We start from the raw sequence: 20,491 nt of genomic DNA, 5'->3' as shown, positions 1-20,491 counted from the left end.
CCCTAGAACGCTCCTGGGCCTCTTTGGAAAAGATCTGGCCAAACACTGGCCAGAAGACAGTAAACACTTTTTTATCAGAATGAGCAGTGCTTTGGAAATGGTTGTATCATTACAGGCTCACGTCCTAGGTGGAAAGAATATTGAGTGGTGAAGACACAGCCCCCCACTTGATGATCAATGGCAGGTGCCCAAGGGGGCTGGATTTTCCGCCCTCAAGTCATCATAGAACTTGGGACTCACAGTGAAGCCGGAATCACCCCGGATGCAGAATGGGGAAACAAGAAAGAATCAGAGCCACCAGCCTCTGATACAGAACAGAGCAGGGACTCCAAAATAGTTGAAGAATGCCTTATTTCCTTTCTTCAAGTCCTCCAGTGCGCCCCAGGAAAGCAACAGGGAACACGAGGTCTCTACATTCCGAGCTGGAGTGAAGGATTTCAGTTTTTATGAGTGATTTCCAGCAATCTGCCTGAGAATAATGTGAGGGCCAAATTGTGCTGAGGGTCCTTCTGCAGTTGAGAGAGAAAGAGATAGAACAGAAATAGGTCTTTCCCGGATTCTTTCCCCCAAACCATCTATCGCACAGGGGATGGCAAGGACGAAGGGGGAGTCAGGCATTTGCGCGCTAACATTTCAGAAATTACCCATTTAAGATCTGTATATGCTTTTTAGAGTTGTGGAGCTCCTTTCCCATAACTTCTGCTTTGATGTGCTTAGATGATCTTAGGGTGGCTTGAAGGAACATATAAAAGGACCTGCCTCGATGTGTGTTAGCGTGCCCCCGAGGAGGTCATTGTGCATGCAAGTAAAGATATTAGGGATTTATCCGTGGCTTTGATTTCAGGTAGAGGGCCGCTCCTGGTGCTCTATCCCTTTGCAGGGATCTGGCAGAGATTTACTCTGTGATAAATGGTCATCAGCCACTAAGTAAAATTGCCTCGGCATAATTCCGCTGGGTCTGAAGCTTAGCGAAGAAAGGATTTACTATATAAACTGACAATCGCAGAGCAGCAATTATCTGTTTCTGTGTATCAGGCCCTGCTGCTCATCTATGTAGTTGCCACTGCAGAATGTTTAAGTCTGTGCAGGCAGACCCAGAATGGAATGGCTTCTCTCCCGCCCAACCTCCTTCCCCACACAAAAGGGGATGCTCCCGAGACTCATCTTCCAGATCCTGGGCCTTTATTAGGCGTGTACCCATCAAAGCTTTTAAGTATTTAAGCAGCAATAATGTTTTTAGGGAGTTCCCACTGTGGCTCAGTGGTTAACGAACCGGACTGGTTGGTATCCATGAGGAGGCAGGTTCCATCCCTGGCCTCGCTCAGTGGGTTAAGGGATCCGGCGTTGCTGTGAGCTGTGGTGTGGGTCACAGACACGGCTCAGATCACGGGTTGTGGTGGTTGTGGCGTAGGCTGGCAGCTACAGCTGATTCGACTCCTAGCCTGGGAACCTCCCTGTGTCTCGGGTGCGGCCCTAAAAAAAAAAAGACAAAAAAAAACAAAATTTTTATTATTTCTTCATGTTTAAAAAATAGCTTTACAGTCAGGTTCTTGAAACCCTAAGTCTTCCTAAATGTCCTGATTTCTACCTCCAGGGGTCATTGGAGAGTTCCCTGAGTTTTTCTCTCTTCTCTCCTCTTCTCTAGGCTAGAGCAGGATGGGGAACCGAGGGGGCTTGCACGTTGAGATACGACCTGTAAATGGCACACTTAAAAGCTCTGTGAATAATAGTCAAGCTAACAGTCTGACATAATTCTCCACGATGTACTCCTGTTCTAAATGCTCTATCAATATAAAAAGGGCACTTTCTTTAAATTAAGCTATAAGTATATATAAAGCAAATGAGTATAAAATATATATCCCTATTATCACTGCTGAGAAACACTGTCATAGGAGAGAAGAAAAATACTTCTTTCTAGTTCCTACCGTAGAGTGAATCAGTGGTTCTGATAAACAGGTCCAATGTGGGGGAGTGAGCTCCCCACACCAACAGTGACAACTGACACCAGCGAGGTGTCACACAATTCAAGTCCATGTGGACACTATCAACCTGGGAGAGAGCATCAGATCCTACAGGTCAGGGCTCAGTCCTACAAGACAGCAGCCCCCCACTCCCACCCCAATCCCCACGTCTCACAAACTTCAGAGGGAGTCACGAGCCCAGGTTGTCACCTGTGTGTCGGACCAACTGGTCGCAGACTGGAGATTCAAACATTCCCCCCTCCTTGGGCATGATTCATTTGCTAAAGCGGTTCACGGAACCCAGAGAAATATTTTACTTACTGGATTACCAGTTTATCACAAAAGGACATACTAAAGGATACAGGTGAACGTGCACATGGAAGAGATGGACACGTAAGGTATGCTGAAAGGATATGGGACATCCATGAGCTCTCTGAGCCTGTCACTCTTCCCAAACCTCCACTTTGCCCAAATCTCCACCCTTTCCAAATCTCCCTTCCTCCGAAATCTCCTCCACCGTGGAAGCTCTCTGAACCCTCTCCTTTGGAGTGTTTACAAAGGCTTCATTACAAAGGCTTGATTGACTAAGTCATTGGCCATTGTTGCCCTCCATCCATCTCCAACCCTCTTCCCTTCCCAGAAGTGGGACTGAAAGCTCTAACCCTCCAATTACATGGCTGGTGCTCTTGGCAACCAGCCCCCATGGTTAAGTGACGTAAAGACTTTTCAGAAGTCACCTGATTAATGTAACAAAAGATAGCTTTATTGCCTTTATCACAGGCATCTCCAAGGGTTTTAAGACCTATGAATCAGCAACCCTGAAAAAAGACTGAATATATATGAGAAATAAATTTTGGCTGTCTGAATGAGTGAATATGTACTTCTTATAAATCACCATATAGCAGATAACAAGGAAATAGGCTTTTCAATAAATTAAAAGCAATCACAAAGGTGCAGGGGACTTGAAATCAGAGTTTGACGACTTAGTTACTTGGTCAATTATGTCCAATGGAAAAAATTGGGAAGAATGAGATGATAGTAAGGAAATTAGTGGAAGTGGAACTCCTGGGTAGAGGGGTCTTTTATTTAAGATGAGGTTACCAGGAATAATTTCCTAAGGAAAACCACAAGGAGTACTTCCTGGTGTTTTTGCTTTAATTAACTGAAGTAAATACGGCATCACAAAGAGGTTTAGCTTTAGCTATTGAGTCAATTTGAGAGTCAGGATTTCTTTCTTCGGCAAATGAAATGGAGAGGATTCTTGCCTCCTTAACATTTTAATAAACTGGATCTGCCATGTGCAGTTGTGCAGGTTCTCGAAGCATGAAGGCACAGAGCGGGGGGTAACGTGTGCTGAAATCCTGCCTGGCCCCTATGCTAAGGCCCTGCTTGGGACTGCGTCTGCTGGGAGGGGCACCCAGTTCTAATTTGCACAAAGGGACAATATGGGTTAGTAGTGAACCTGCAATACACTATGCAGAAAAATCAAATTATATTTAAAAGCTTTATGATATGATACAACTTCAAACCTTTGTGCTATTCTGAACACAGCTTTAGAAGATGTTTACTCTTACTAAAAATAAGTCAGAATAAGTTCGCTACTGTAAAAAAAAAACAAAAGACTATAGATCCAAAATCAAGCCACTTGTGCAAAGCCCCACATTAGCAATTCGAGACTTAATTCCTAACCTAACAGTAGTTTCAATTTCTCCCAGGTCTGCAGCCTCTAACCAGACAAGCTGCAACTTTCTGGCAGCACTAGTGAGGTAATCTGCCTGATCGACCCCTTCTGTCCCCAAATAAGGGTAAACTAATCCACTCTTTTCCTTGTCCCTAGCTCCCTCTGCCTATAAAAGTCTCCCATTCTGGGAGTTCTCATTGCGGCTCAGCAGGTTAAGGACCCAGCATTGTCTCCATGAAGATGCAAGTTCGATCCTTGGCCTCACTCAGTGGGTTAAGGATCTGGTGTTGCCATGAGCTGTGGTGTAGGTCCCAGATGTGGCTCGGGTCTGGTGTGGCTATGGCTGTGGTGCAGGCCGGTGGCTGCAGTTCTGATTGGACCCCTCGCCTGGGACCCTCCATATGCCGCAGGTGCGGCTGTAAAAAAGAAGAAATGATAATAAAAGTCTCCCATTCTCTGCTCCTTTCTGTTCACTAGGCTGGATGCTGCTCAACTCATAAACTGTTGAATAAAGCCAATGAGATCTTTGAATTTATGCAGTTGAATTTTGCTTTTTAACACTATCTTCTAGGGCACTGGTTTCAAACAGGTGTCCACGGTCATGGAGAATGGGGGTGAGGGGGTTTGGGGGTATGTTTTTAAGATACTCTACATGCTCAAATGATTTGACGTGGTGCTTTAGATGATAATCTAAAAAAAAAGTAATATAGCCTCTTTTGCAATAGCAACAAATAATACTAATGAGGACTATAAGATGATTAATAAATCCATGATTTATCTGTACCAAGCAAATCCAAAGACGAAATAAAAGCTTTGCTGTGTTCTACCAGAAAACTATCACCTGGCTGTTGAAATGCATGGGCATTCTGAACTCAAAATCCCCATTGCCATCATAGGCACATTTTGAGTGGTAATTTAATTTCAGCCCAACAACATGTTTTGTCACGTTAAATTAGTTGCATTAAGTTGATTTTAATTGACTTTGTAGCCTCTACCTGATTGTTCATTTGTTTTGATTTTATGGTTGGACAAGGGCTCTGAGAGTAAGGAGTGTGTATAACCAGGTTTGCACATGTTCAGGCTGAACGTGGTTTTTATGTCACCTACATACATAACAAACATAACGTCAGTCCATTCCAGGGGTCCGGTAATAATTTTTTTTCTTTTAAAAAAGCATCCATACATTACACTGCCTTGAGAAACCCCCTTATACCTTCCATATGTAATGAGTAAATACAAAAATGTTTGAGTATTACTCAATTCTTCATTATTTCCACCAATCAATGGATATTAAACACAAATGCTCTATGCGAACCACGTATATCTTTACGAGAGGGTGTTTGAAAATTCCCCACCTTAAAAGTAAACATTTTTACTAAAAAAAAAAATGAATGAAAATTATTAGCCCAGGAGCCTATGGGCAATTTTATGGAAGAAGTATGGGTCATAACTTCTTATTTTCCATGTATCAAAGATGGTATTTTGCAGCGGGCTACTTTAGGCACAGGACCTTATATGGGTGTCTTCCTTTTCTAAAGAATCTAAGAAGCTTTGATATCATTCTGCAGCCCAACATCTTATTTCCTCAGTCTCTGAGTGAGCAGGAAGAAGACCAATTTGATTCTATTAACTAATACTTGAGGTTGCTTCTTAAGTTAGAGGAGATGATGTCAATGATTAATGAAAAAAAAACCAAACTTTAAAATAATATGTCCACTTTAATTAAATACCTTTATCTAATGATTGGGCGAGATTTTATTCAGGACATGTGAAACTCCGCATGTGAAAATGGAGTAACGGAACTGATTACAATAATACACACAAGGCGTTTCTGATTTCCCCTAGAACTTGAGCCCACATCTACCCAAAGACAGCTGCTGTTCAATGCTTTGCAAAGCCGCACAGAGACCTTTGCAAGCGGGGGGCGTGCAGATGCCAGGACCACGGCGAGGGTCAGCTGGTGGATGTGATCCAGCAGCTGGTTTACGAGAGGCTGCTGAAAGCAGTGATGCAGGCTTTACGGAGTCAACTTTTTCGGCAGAAGCAGAAAGATGGTTTTCCTACTCTAGACAAACTTAAATCTATAAATGGTAATGAGGAATTTGTGAAGACCACAGAAGAAATTCTCACTTTCTTTTTCAGTCTATAAGTAAACAGGAAAAGGAAAACGAAGACAGTGTTGGCTCCATAACCAAAACATGCTTCTGTGGATGGGGATATGTATAGTTAAAAGAAAAAAATAAACATTTAAAGCCAAAAGATGGAGGAAAATAGTCATGTTTAGTTAAAATGGTCTATATGAATTTTGAAGAAAAAATATCTTTTAGACAGCAGTCTTCTTTTAACAAAAATTCTCGAGTTCCCATGGGGGCGCAGCGGAAACGAATCCAACTAGGAACCATGAGGTTGCAGGTTCAATCCCAGGCCTTGCTCCATGGGTTAAGGGTCGGGGGTTGCTGTGAACTGTGGTTTAGGTCGCAGAAGTGGCTAAGATCCTGCACTGCTGTGGCTGTGGCTGGCAGCTGTAGCTCCAATTCGACCCTTAGCCTGGGAACCTCCATATGCTGCAGGTGTGGCCCTAAAAAGCAAAAAAAAAAAAAAAAAATCGAACATTACTTGAGCATTTTAACTAAGGTGACCTTTAAGATTATAAGAGCCATTAGAACAAGGAATATGACTAGAATGTTCAGCATTGTCCACTGTTTTTCTCTCTCCTAGAATAATGCCTGACACAGACTGAGCATTTACTAAATAACTGTGGAAGGAAGAAATTACTTTTACTTACTTAGTTTTCCTTGATATTAGCATAAAAATTGATGAATGGTTTCTTGTCCCAAGAGTCTAGGAAAATAGTTCGGAATCTCTTGTCTTCTATCAGATCTGGAAGTAGGTAAGCCTGGTGGTGCAGTATATTCTAGCTAAAACTATTGGCTAGAATCTTGGACTGAGATCTTAAAATACCAAGCTTCTAAAAAATTTACTAGAGTAAGAGCAAAAGAAGACCACCTGTTCCTGGATTCCCATATGTACAAACTGCATTCCATCCCATCTTGCATTTCACATGAATTTGCATATTTTCTCCACCGTAATAGATTTAGGAAACCCCATAACATTGGATTTTATTTTAATTTGTCATTTAACAATCAAAAATAAATGAAGTGTCCCAGAATTAGGCTTTATCATCACAGCGAAAACGTAACTTGTGAGTGGGGCTGTGGAATTAAGCCCTACAATTAATGAGTTTAGGGAATGGAAATAGATTTTTATGTCCTCATATTGTATTTACTACATTGCTAGTTAACTAGAAGGCAACAGATGGCCAGATCCAACTTCCTCTAAATAATTTTTTTAATTTAAAACAAACCCACTAATTTGAAAAGATTCATGTACCCCAATGTGCACTGCAGCACTATTTACAAATTGCCAAGATGTGGAAACAACCTAAGTGCCCATCAACAGATGAATAGATATAGAAAATGTCATACGTATATAAACAATGCAATGAAAAAGAATGAAATTTGCCACTTGCAGCAAGATGGACTTGGAGGTCATAATGCTAAGTGAAATAAATCAGACAAAAAGACAAATAGTATATGAAATCGCTTACAGGTGGACTCTAAAAGAATACAACAAAGCAGTGAATATAACAAAAAGAGGCAGACTCACAGACAGAGAAAATAAACTAGTGGCTACCAGTTGAGAGTGGAGGGAGAGGCAATATAGAGATGGGAGAGTCGGAGGTACAAATTATTAGGTGTAGGATAGGCTCAAGAATGTATTGAGGAGTTCCTGTCATGGCGCAGTGGTTAACGAATCCGACTAGGAACCATGAGGTTGCGGGTTCAATCCCTGGCCTTGCTCAGTGGTTAAGGATCCGGCGTTGCTGTGAGCTGTGGTGTGGTTCGAAGACGTGGCTTGGATCCCAAGTTACTGTGGCTGTGGTGTAGGCCAGCGGCTACAGCTCCGATTCGACCCCTAGCCTAGGAACGTCCATACACCGCGGGAGCAGCCCAAGAAATGGCAAAAAGACAAAAAAAATTTAAAAATTAAAAAATAAATTAAAAAAAAAGAATATATTGAACAATATGAGGAACAGAGCCAATATTTTGTAATAACCATAAATGGAAAATAACCTTTAAAATTGTATAAAAATTTTAAAATAAATGTTTAATTTATTTTAACTTTTTAAAAACAGGTATCTGGATTAAGAAGTGATATATATACACCACATTGTGTGTATATATATACACACACGCACATACTATATATGCATATACAATATATATACATACACATACATGTAATACTACTATGTATTGCATACATATACAATGGAATATTACTCAGCCATAAAAAAGAATGAAACAATGACATTTGTAGCAACATGGATGCAACTAGAGATTCTCATACTAAGTGAAGTAACTCAGAAAGAGACAAATATCATATGATATCACTTATATGTGGAAAATCTAAAATATGGTACAAACGAACCTATCTACAAACACAAACAGACTCACAGACATGGAGAACAGATTTGTAGTGGCCAAGCGGGAGAGGTGAGGAAGTGGGATGGACTGGGAGTTTGGGGTTAGTAGATGCAAACTATCACATTTAGAATGGATAAACAATAAGGTTCTGAAGAGCACAGGGAACTATATCTAGTCTCCTGGGATAAACCATGATGGAAAATAATATAAGAAAAAGAATGTGTGTGTGTTGGGCTGGGTCATTTTGCCGTACAGCAGAAATTGACACAACATTGGAAATCTACTCTACTTGAATAAAAAATAAAAAAATAAAAAAACCCGAAACCACACAAAAATAAAAATAAATAAATAAGTAAACAAATAAATTAGAGCCCTACCTTCCCCAAAAATTTAAAAATAAAATAGGAGGTGCAGGATTTTCCTTTGTGGCTCAGCAGTTAACGAACCCGACTAGGATTCAATAAAGATGCTGGTTAGATCCCCAGCCTCGCTCAGTGGGTTAAGGATCTGGCGTTGCCGTGAGCTGTGGTGTAGGTTGCAGACGCAGTTCAGATCTGTTGTTGCTGTGGCTGTGGTATAGGCTGGCGGCTGCAGCTCCGATTCAACCCCTAGCCTGGGAAATTCCGTATGCTGCAGGCGCAGCCCTAAAAAGCAAAATAAAATAAAATAACATAGGTGATATCATTTCATTAGGGTGTTTTTTAGGACAGAACATGGATTTATCATAGGGTTATAAACATTAGGAAACTGGTTATTTGAAAAATTGGATAAGATACGATATAGAATGGGAACCCCTGGGTAATTAACCTGTCAAAAAGTTTAAGAGTGACTAGGTTTGTTCTGGGAAGACAGATCAGCGAGGTCCCTGGACACTTCTCTTGCTCATCTTTTCATAGGCTCTCAGCTGGTCCCCTCATCCCTTGAGCACTTCCAAAGTGGGTAGAAAGTCAGGGTCCTTCAGGTGTAGACATTGACCACACTCTAACAAGGACTCAGGGGCCTCTTAGCAACATCTGCTTTTACTTCATTTGGAAACGACTTTGCTTTTGAACGAAACTGGATTGGATGCCAAGGCCAGCAGCTCTTTCTTACAGGCTCCATTGAAAATGGACCCTAATATAACTGTGTCTGCAGGTGAGATAACGCATTTAAATGCCCGACCGATAACTAACTACTCAGAGAATTATCGGTTCGAATATATTCAAGTCTCTGTGACATGTCTGAGAATTACAGACAAGCCTCAGGGTCTCCAGGAGTCTACACTGTGGCAGATGAGATGACAGGGGAAGATTCGAGAGTGCTCTGAATAGTGAAGGGGGTTTTGCAAACATTCATCATGACTATTCCATATAAAGGCAGCTAATAATCCGAAGAAACGTGTAAGTATTGAACAATATTTCCAGTACAAACATATGTATCGATCTCACCTGGAAGAAACCCCATTGTCACATACATTAAATTTTATTAGCTCATCTTCCAGTGGAACCTCTGTCTCTTTACCCACCACTGCTTTCTCTTGCCTTCTGCTTCTATCTGCACTCTTTAATTTCCCGGAGGGAAAGTCTTAGGCAAAAATCCTAAGAGAAAAAATAGCTTTTGTGTTAGGTATGCGTTTTCTGGGCAATCATTCTGATGACCTAATCAATTAACCAATCAAAACCAAATGGGTGACAAGTATATTTCTAGCGTAGACATGGAAAGAAGGAAAAATGAATGCCCCAAACAAAAAGAGATGTCTGGCTCTTGGCACGTGACAAAACTGGATGTTTTAGTTAAAGTTTGATATTTTTAAGCATTATACGAGAAGCAGATATTCTGGCAAAGTGAAATGTCCTTGTGATCTTAAAGATTTTTTTAAAAATGCCAAGTTGATGCCTAAAGCACATATTCTCAGCTCAGATACTGAGATCTGTGAAATTGGAGGTTTTATGTTAGAATTGAGATCTGATTTTCACCGACAGCCTTCTGGTTCTATTGCACCCGGATCTGAGGGCTGGTTCGAAACGTGATGCTTTTCAAGTATCTGATTTAAAACAAGGCAGTAGAATTAATAAAATTGCATTTCTTGCCCCTCTAAAAAGCTGACAAAATTATGATAGTCTGAAAAATACACTAGGGACTCAGGTGAGCCTCGATGATACCAGTAATAGTAACCGGAAGTTAACTGGGGAAAACAGAACCATTGGTTACGGCATTCTTAAAATATTAAACCTCTGCAGAACATGCAAGGCGCAACCCTGCATATGCAATCTTGGCATGAAATAGAGTTTGGCTGTGATAGCCAGTCTTTTTACCTGCAGATTTAAGCATCTTTTAATATCTATCTTCAATGTCACTTCAGGAAAATGCAACCAGAAACCACTGCAGACCGATGGCTGTGGACTTTCAAACTTCTGCTAAAGAGAGGTTTCTGCCATGTATTCAATCAGTTCACCGGATTTTAAAATTCTTTTTGTTATTTGGCAGGGCATCTTTTCTCATTCAAAGGTCTTTTTCTTAAAACATCCATACTGTATCTTCACATAACGTTCTGGAAATCCTACTGGATTGGGTACAAGCTTAAATTAAAAATGAGAGTTGAAAATAAGAGTCCATTTGCTATGATGTGCCATCAGTTCGAACACTTTTCTGAGCTTCAGTGACACATCCCAGTACAAACAGAAACTTTATAAACATGGCTTGTGGGGCATGCTTTACCCAATATCAACCAATATTTACCTTTCAATTAAGAGCAAAAGCAGGGTGTTGTGTGTGTGTGTGTGTGTGTGTGTGTGTTTTGATCAACAAATTGTTGCCTGGGAAGACTTGACTTCGTGCTTCAGCCTAATTAGTATATTTGCTTGGTATTTGAGAAGGAGACCCACCCCCAAGTAACATTTACCCCACCAAAAATAAGTCAAAACACTACAGAAGGGGAGCATATGGTCCAAGCGCTACAGTAGGGAAAATGTTACTTTAACAGATGAATGTAGGAGAAAGGCCAGTGTGTGGAGAAAAGTGAGCACAAAATATCTGGTTACATTTTCAAGAAAGTCCAGATAAAAGAAGGGCGAGCATATAATTATCCATCGAATCACAATATTAATAGGTTTATTACTGTTAGTTAATTGCACAAAATCGGCTCTCTCCCCCTGGAAATGTGTCTACACACATGTTCGTAAATGTATGAAGAAATTTTGTCTGAAGTTGCTGCACACACAATTAATGCTCTTTGAATAATTCTGGGACTAAACTCAGCACGGGAACCTGCACGTCCTGAATCAGCATCTGGGCAATGCCCAGTGTTGCTGGGGCACATGGTCATTTCTTTGGGGAGCTTGTAACCTAACCAAGGAAATCACTTTAGCCCTGGCTCTGTGCGTGACTGAAAGACAATGCCGAACCCCTTAGCTGTCCGCCCTCCTCTAGCTGCCAGGGTGCTTGCTCTCACCTTTATTTTATAGACAATGCCCTTAACTGAGGAATTGATGTTTAGCGCCTCTGAGTTCTCATCTCTACTCCTTCCTCTACCTGCAGCAACTTGGCTTCTGCCACTGGCTAAACAACCTTTGATAAAGGCACCAAAGGAACAGGATGTGGTCAGTCCTGCCTGGGTCTCTCCACGGCACGTGAACCTGCTGGCCCTTGCAGGTCCCTAAAAACCTCGTCTCCTGCCTTGCTCTGGTTCCCCCTGGTCCTGCTCAGGCGCGCGTGCTGGCCCCTCTTCTTTCTGCCCCCACTTCAAATGGATGTGCCTTACCCAGACATATATGGTAATTTAATCTTCAACAAAAGAGGCAAGAATACAAAATGGAAAAAAAAGACAGTTTTTTCAGCAAGTAGTGCTGGGAAACCTAGACAGCCGCATGTAAATCAATGAAACTGGAACACACTCTCACACCATGCACAAAAATAAACTCAAAATGGCTTAAAGACTTAAATGTAAGACAAGACACCATCCAACTCCTAGAAGAGAACATAGACAGAACATGCTCTGATATAACCTTACAGATGTTTTCTCAGGTCAGTCTCCCAAAGCAACAGAAACAAAAGAAAAAATAAACCAGTGGGACCTAATCAAACTGACAAGCTTTTGCACAGCAAAGGAAACCATAAAAAAAAAAAAAAAAAAAAAAAAAAAAAACCTAAAAAGACAACTTACAGAATAGGAGAAAATAATTTCAAATGATGCAATGGACAAGGGCTAAAACATACAAACAACTTATACAACTCAACAGCAAAAAAGCCAACAACCCAATGGAAAAATGGGCAAAAGACCTGAATAGATATTTCTCCAAGGAAGATGTACAGATAACCAAGAAGCACATGAAAAAATACTCCACATCACTGATTACTAGAGAACTGCAAATCAAAACTACTATGAGGTACCCCTCACACCAGTCAGAATGGCCATCATTAATAAGTCCACAAATAACAAATGCTGGAGGGAGTGTGGAGAAAAGGGAACCCTCCTGCACTGCTGGTGGGAATGTAAACTGGTACAACCACTATGGAGAACAGTATGGAGGTACCTTAGAAAACTATACATAGAACTACCGTAGGACCCAGCAATCCCACTCTTGGGCATATATCTGGACAAAACTTTCCTTGAAAAAGACACATGCACCTGCATGTTCACTGCAGCTCTATTCACAATAGCCAAGACATGGAATCAACCCAAATGTCCATCCACAGATGATTGGATTAGGAAGATGTGGTACATATGCACATGGGATACTACTCAGCCACAAAAAAGAACAAAATAATGCCATTTGCAGCAACATGGATGGAACGAGAGACTCTCCTACTGAGTGAAGTAAGTCAGAAAGAAAGACAAATACCACATGATATCACTTATATCTGGAATCTAATATATGGCACAAATGAACTTTTCCACAGAAAAGAAACTCATGGACATGGAGAACAGACTTGTGGTTGCCAAGGGGGTGGGGAGTGGGAGGGGCTGGGAACTTGGGGTTAATAGATGCAGACTGTTGCCTTTGGAATGGATAAGCAATGAGATCCTGCTGTATAGCACTGGGAACTGTATCTAGTCACTTATAATGGAGCATGATAATGTGAGAAAAAAGAATGTATACATGTACGTGTGACTGGGTCACCTTTGCTGTACAGTAGAAAATTGACGTAACACTGTAAATCAGCTATAATGGAAAAATTTTTTTAAATCATTATAAAATAAAAAATAATAAAAATCAAATAAAAGTAGCTCTAAAAAATAATAAAATAAAATAAAATGGATGTGCCTTGGGAGTCTGTTGCCAGTTCTCTCCTGCCTCTCACCAGGGTTCTCCTGGCATAAGGCCTCCCGATGTTCTGCCAGGTCATGGCAAGTATAGAAAAGGACAGTGCTGGGTGCCAACTAAACTTATGGTGGTGATCATTTTGCAGGATATACATATGTCAAATCATTATGTTGCACACTTACAATTGATACAGTCCATACTTTGGCACAATGCAATTACTAATGAAGCACTGAAAAAGAATCTATAGCCTGGGAGATCTAGCCCATCTATGATTTTAGTAAATATGAACTCATCTGCCTAGTTTCTAGTTTCTTTTCTTTTCATTCTTTCTTTTTTTGGATGCTCCCATGGCATATGGAAGCTCCAGGGCCAAGGATGGCATCCAAGCCACAGTTGCAGCAATGCTGGATCCTTAACCCACTGTACTGGGCTGGGGGTGGAACCTGTGCCTCCACAGCAACCTGAGCTGCTGCAGTCAGATCCTTCAACCTCTGTGCCACAACAGGAACTCTTCCTAGTTTCTGATCCATGTATTCTGTTCTTGAGGAATCCTCTACTAGGGTGTCACCTCTAAAACCCACCTGTGTATGTATCTATAAGCCCATTAACCTGATCCATGACTATCTGCCCCATCCTGTTCCCGAACTGGTGAATATCACTTAGGAAGTCAAGGGAGAAGCTTAGGAGTTCCTTTGTTCCGTTTCCTAGAGTTCCATCGTCAATGGATTACTCGGTCCTGGCTCTTCTACCTTTTAAAATATCTTGATTATAAGTCAGTTTTCCACCCCTGCTATTACTGTCCCAGCCCAGGCCTCTATCATGTTTTGTCAAATGCTTAAGAATAGCTAAGTACCTCTCTGCTTCCAGTAATGGCTGCTTCAGCCCATTCTTCTCACTGTTGCCGAGTACCAGAGGGGTCCTGTATTCTGCTGGTCTCTCTCCAGTGTCCCCTCTGCAATTTCCTGCTCATACCATGGGCTCCAGTCCCACCCATTTTCTTGGTCTTTGTGATGTCTGCACACAGCTTACCTTCACGTCTTCACACACTCTTTTCTCTACCTTCCTCTTTCCATAAACCCCACACAAGTAACACCGTCACTGTGAGCCCCCACTGGATGCAAGTCTTGGCTGGTGAGATCCCTATTTCCTGCTGATGGTTAGAGCACTTAGGTTACAGCACAGTCTCCTTCCACAGCTGTCTTCTCTCCAGTCTGCACTCTATCATGGCAGAAATGTCAAGTTCAGGGCATTGCAGACCATATGGCGACAGTTTTAGGGAATATATACAAAGCCCTTGTGAACCAGAGTAACCTAAAAGCCAAATGCATTTTGGGCGGATTGTTTCCTCTGATGAGTGGGCTCTTCAAATCCTGAAACCCTTCCCCCATGTGCCTCCACACATGGTTTCACCCATGGGAAAAATCCCATTCATCCTTCTGAGGATCAACCCGAGTGTTCTCCTCAATAAGGATTCCCCAACTCGCCTGGGCGGGGCTGGTCTCTACCACACCTGTGTCCAGTGATGCTCTGTGTGTGCCCAGACTAGGATCTTGCTGCTTTGCTCTGGAACCATCTGTTTACTGTTCCTCTACCCAAGCTGACCCAGGCTCCCAAGAACTAGGATCTGCCTACCTTTTTGTTCCAAGTGCCTAGCCCTGGGCATGGGGGATGCTGACAGTGGTATAATGTAAAATAGCTCTGTTTGCACTTAGAGCTTTGGCTCCACTACCGCCCCTCTGGGATAACTGTGGAACCAGGTTTAAGATCCCCACGGTGGGAGGCTTTCCAAACGAAAGGGCACGAGGACTAGGTCTTCACTGACTCACAGCCTGCTTCCCACGTCTGGTGGCATTTCTACTTGCGTAATCATCTCAAGCAGTTGCAATTATAAGTGACTAAACACTGGTATAGCATATGTCTTACCTGCTTACTGGGTTAAACACTTAGCTCTGTGCATTAACCTAAGTAACCTCCAAGAGGCTTGACTCTTGAATCTGCTTAGTCACATCCTGAACAATAGCCTGGAACAGGCTGTCTCAGCCAAGACTCAAAAGAAGGAGTTTCCCCGGAGCCTCTGGGCAGATCTTTGCAGAACAGGGAGCAAAGCAACAGCATCGACTCACAGAGGGACCTCATGGCTGAGCCAGAGTCTGTCTGCGCTCTTCTCCCAGCAAGTGCTGAGATGCTAAAGCTTATTAGCATCCTGGGCTGACTGGACCAGCAGTCCCAACTCATGATGCCAGCAAACACTTGGCCAGTGCTTAGTATGTATCAGAAACTCCTTAAGAATGTTGAACTTTCTGCCTTATCTAATGCTCACAACTGCAAAACAAATGTTATTATTCTCCCTGGTTTATTGAAAAGCCACAGAAGTAGAGAGGGATTCAGCAATTAAGTCAAGGTCCCATACTTAGTAGGGCTGGAATGGGAGGCAAACCCGGGGAGTCCTGGTCTAACCCATAGATGCCGACCAAGACCAAGATCAGAACTCATTGTTTTCTCAAAGAGAAAGAAGGTTAAAAAATGTTCTGGCCATCCATATGGATTCATCCTAATTCAATCTTTTCTCAGGATCTTCTGCTCAACAAGGTTTGATGGTGACAATTGTTCTTCCCCGAATCTGTTCTCTAAGAGGAGTTTGAGAGCATTCTAAGTAACTGTCCCTATAGGAAGAAACACTACTGTACCACGTCACACTGAACTTGTCAAAACCTGGTGATTACAGTTCCCAAGTGACATATCCATGGTCCCTTGCCCCAGGTCGTCCTCATCATATCAAGAAAAACACCAAGTCTGTTATGTGATCATTTTAACCCACATAACGCTAATATTTTCTGCTTGATTTATATACTCAGCTAGAATATGTTACAGTAACTCAAAGAGGATTTATCAATGCCTTTTAAGCTTGTCTTGTCATTTTTTTCCTGGAATTATCCATCTTCTGGCCATTTTCTTAATTAATGACCCCTCATCCTGAATCCCTTTACATGTTTCCTTCTCCATGTCGGGATGCTCAGAAATGACCTGGGGAACTTTAAAGCACACAGAAAGAGCAAACATTCTTATTTATTTTACCATAACACCACCTCGATGCATAAACTGTAAGGTTCTAATTTAGCGTCTTAGTGAATACATGGGTAATCCTTTCTGATTGCTGTCGTATCACATTTTAAGAAGAAAGAAGAGTGTATGGGAAGTTGTTCGAATTTCCTACAACAAGACAGGTGTTCCACTGGGAACTTCATTTCAGTTACAGCTGCATTTACTACCCATTAACAACTATTCAGAAAACAACAAAAAAGCTTTCTCTCCGCTACTTGAAAAATACATGTGACTTGCAGAAACTGAAATACATACAACTTAAATACATACAACTTTTCTCTTTGGAAAGCCGACATGTGATGACTTAAAAAAAAAAATTCTGATGTAGTCTAGCAGTTGTACTAAGGACAGACAGGCTGGGAGAATTCTAAATAGCTATTGACTTTTTGCTTCAAAATGCAGCTTTCCAGGAGTTCCCATCATGGCTCAGGGGTAATGAACCTGACTAGCATCCATGAAGATGTGGGTTCGATCCCTGGCCTCGCTCAGTGGGTTGGGGGGTCTGACGATGCTGTGGCTGTGGTGTAGGCTGGCAGCTGCAGCTCTGATTTGACCTCTAGCCTGGGAACTTCCACATGCTGCAGGTGTGGTGCCAAAAAGAGGGAAAAAAAAAAAAAAGAAACTTTCCAGTTGGCAAGGCTGGTATGCAGACATTATAACTGAGTCACCATTAATTTAATTGAAACTGGACTCCAAACTGACTTAATGTATTAAAGTAGCATTAGCTGGGAAACATGGAAATGGGGCATCACATGTTGGAATGTTGACCAGCTTGATCTTATTGGACTGCAAAAAGAAATCCACTTTCGTCTTCATAAGTTTCCAAACTACAGGGTAAGGTGATAAATTATTTTCTATGAAAAATTGTTAAATTGTAGCATATGTACATATGTAGCCTTTTAGGGCTGCACATGCAGCATATGGAAGTTCCCAGGCTAAGTAAGGGTGGAATCAGAGCTGCAGCTGCTGGCCTACACCACAGCCACAGCAAAGTATGATACTTAACCCACCGAGCGAGGCCAGGGATCAAACCCATATCCTCATGGATACTAGGCAGGTTCGTAATCTACTGAGCCACAACAGGGAGTCCCATGTTACATCTATTTTAAAGGTGAAAGCATATTTTTTCAGTAGACATGTCTATAGCCTTCATCTTAGCCATGTTGACTTCCCCATATCAAAATGACAGTAAAGCAATAATACAGTAATTGCACCAATCAACATGTTCCTGAATCTTTTGAAGTAAATAAACACTTGAATGTTAAGTTGTCAAATTAAACTGATCAAGCAAAACCATTCTGATCCTTCTTCTTTGATATTCTTAGCGTGGAATAAAACAAAACAGCATATCTATTATCCTTAGGTGATGCTTAAAGTATACCTATCAAATATCAACTGTGTGAACTGAGCAGTGGTGTGCTGGTAAATGTTTAACAACCAGTTCTCGAAAGAAAGATCTGATTTATCATAGTGCTTCCTGATTTCCATGTTGTAAATACTCCCTCCAGGGCTGATTTCAAACTGCCGACACCACGTCACTGAATGTGGCGTTGGGAATCAATGCACTTAGCTGGCCCTCAACCCTATATGAGCTGGTTCCAGCTCACAGCTAGCACTGAGCTACTTTTAAATGTCTAGATTTGGGGGAACTCCTCTTTCCCTTTCTTTTTTCTCTTTTTGGGGACCACAGAGCTCTCTGGGGCAAAATTTCTCCACCGCATCAAGATATGTTCATTGGAACAGGTAACCTCTAAATTTTCTCTAAGCTCACTTCTTTAAATACTTTAACAATTTTCCTGTTCTGAATTTTAAGGCAGCCTGAGTATGAGATTTTTAAAAAGTTCTGTTGAGTCCAAGTGAACATACACTCTAAGGACTTAGAGAAGAAAGATGGCCTCCCACCCAGAGCGCATTCTTTCTATTTCAGGAAGGTTTATTTTATAAAACGAGGTATACTTTGTACACCTGAAATATTATAAATCAACCTGACGTCAGTAAAAAAAATTAGGTATACTTTCAGAAATACATAAAACGGGAGGCTCCCACGATCTTGTCACAGTAACGTCAGTTCCTATAGTTCAGCTCAAAAAGGAAACAATGGCAGGCCAATGAGAAGAAGCACGTTATCACTGGCTGTACCTGCTTCATTCCTGCTTCTGCATTTTCAAGAGCATCCTTATTTCCGACGCATGAGGAAGTAACAGCTCGTCTCCTCTGTAAGAACTATACCTTAAACCTTTCTTCACGTCTAGGGAAGGACTTGAGAGGGGATGGGGAACTGAATAGTGATGAGAAAACGTCAATGGTATCATCGCAGGAGCGACTGCAAAGATACTGGAACAGGAGTGAAAATCAACTCAACCCTTTTTTCCCACATTTTTCAGAACCCAGACACAACCTATAGAGAACCTCAGGTCTCTGGACCGTTTCCCAGAAGAGGAGGGGCTGAAAAGATGGGATACAGCAAGGCTGAGAGGCCCGACTGGCTCGTCGGCGGCTCTAAGGGCATACGTTTATCTGCAAAGTCTACTTCTGCTTCTGCTTGTGGAAATTGTCAGAAGGAAATAAGAACCAGATATATGAAGATGTCTAGAGAGGTTATTAAAAAGTGAAAAGAGATGCAAACTATAGCATCTGAAGCAGATAAGCAATGAGATCCTGCTGTATAGACTTGTGGTTGCCAAGGGGGAGAGGGAGAGAGTGGGGTGGATGGGGAATCTGGGGTTAATAGATGCAAACTATTGCATTTGGAATGGATAAGCAAGGAGATCCTGCTGTATAGCACAGGGAACTATATCTAGTTACTTGTGATGGAACATGATGGAGGATAATGTGAGAAAAAGAATGCATATATATATATATATGTATAACTGGGTCACTTTACAGCAGAAATTGACAGAACATTGTAAGACAACTATAATAAACATTTTTTTAAAAAAGTGAAAAGAACTCTCCTTTACTGCTGATGGGAATGCAAAATGGTATAGGAACCTTTGTCTTTTTTTTTTAGGGTCCCACCCACGGCATATGGAGGTTCCCAGGCTGGGAGTCGAATTAGAGCTGTAGCCTCCAGCCTATGCCACAGCCACAGTAACGTCAGATCTGAGCCACATCTGCAACCTACACCACAGCTCACAGCAACGCTGGATCCTTAACCTGCTGAGCGAAGCCAGGGATCGAACCTGTGTCCTCACCGATGCTAATCAGATTCGTTTCCTCTGAGCCGCAACGGGAACTCTGGTATGGCCACTTTTGAAGCTACCTTGGCAATTTCTTACAAAACTAAACAGACTATCACCGTATGATCCAGCAATCACACTCCTTGGCCTTTGCCCCAAGGAGCTGAAAATTATGTCTACCCAAAAACCTGCACAGAGACGTTCTTAACAGCTTTATTCGTAATTGCCAAGACCCAGAAGCAACTAAGGTTCCTTCAGCAGGTGGATGGATAAAAGAAGTGTGGGGCAGAGGGACAATGAAATGCTATTCAGCACTAAAAAGAAATGAACTATCAAGCCAAGAAAAGACACAGAGGAACTTCAAATGCATATTACCTTAAATGTGTAGGAGCCATTCTGGGAAGGCTACACACTGTACGATTCCAAATACAGCACATTCTGGAAAAGGCAAAACTATGAGGGCAGTAAAGAGAGCAGTGGTTGCCAGGGGCTTTGGGAGGAGGAAGGGAGATAAATAAGCAGGCCATAGAGAATTTTTAGGGCAGTGAAAATATTCTGTATGATACTACAATGATGGCTATTTCTCATTATACATTTGATTGAACCCCTAGAAAGGACAAGACCAAGAGTGCAGCCTAAGGTCAACTACGGACTTTCGGGGGAGATGACATGTCAAGGAATGTTCATCAGTTGTTACAAATGCACCACTCTTGCGGGGGATGCTGAGCGTGGAGGAGGTAGGCACGCAATGGGGCAGGGAGTATATGGAAAATCTTTGTATCTTCCTCTCAGTTCTTCTGTGAACCTAAAATTGTCCTCAAAAAACCAGTCCTTTAAT

The 20,491-nt window shown here is 41.8% G+C and overlaps 1 protein-coding gene across 9 annotated transcripts in view; it reads right to left on the bottom strand.

Annotated features, from left to right (window-relative positions):
- Positions 1–20,491, bottom strand: part of PHACTR1 (phosphatase and actin regulator 1) — a 560,191-nt gene that overhangs the window by 487,558 nt on the left and 52,142 nt on the right. The gene's annotated exons all lie outside the window — the stretch shown is intronic.

This window comes from Sus scrofa, chromosome 7 (genome assembly GCF_054392235.1).
Source record: "Sus scrofa isolate SSC_HxYL_T2T_F1_AM1 chromosome 7, Sscrofa_HxYL_maternal_Yorkshire_Landrace_v2.0, whole genome shotgun sequence".
Lineage (NCBI taxonomy): Eukaryota > Metazoa > Chordata > Mammalia > Artiodactyla > Suidae > Sus > Sus scrofa.
The sequence above is the reverse complement of the archived record's forward strand: the minus strand, read 5'-3'. Positions and strand labels throughout refer to the sequence as shown.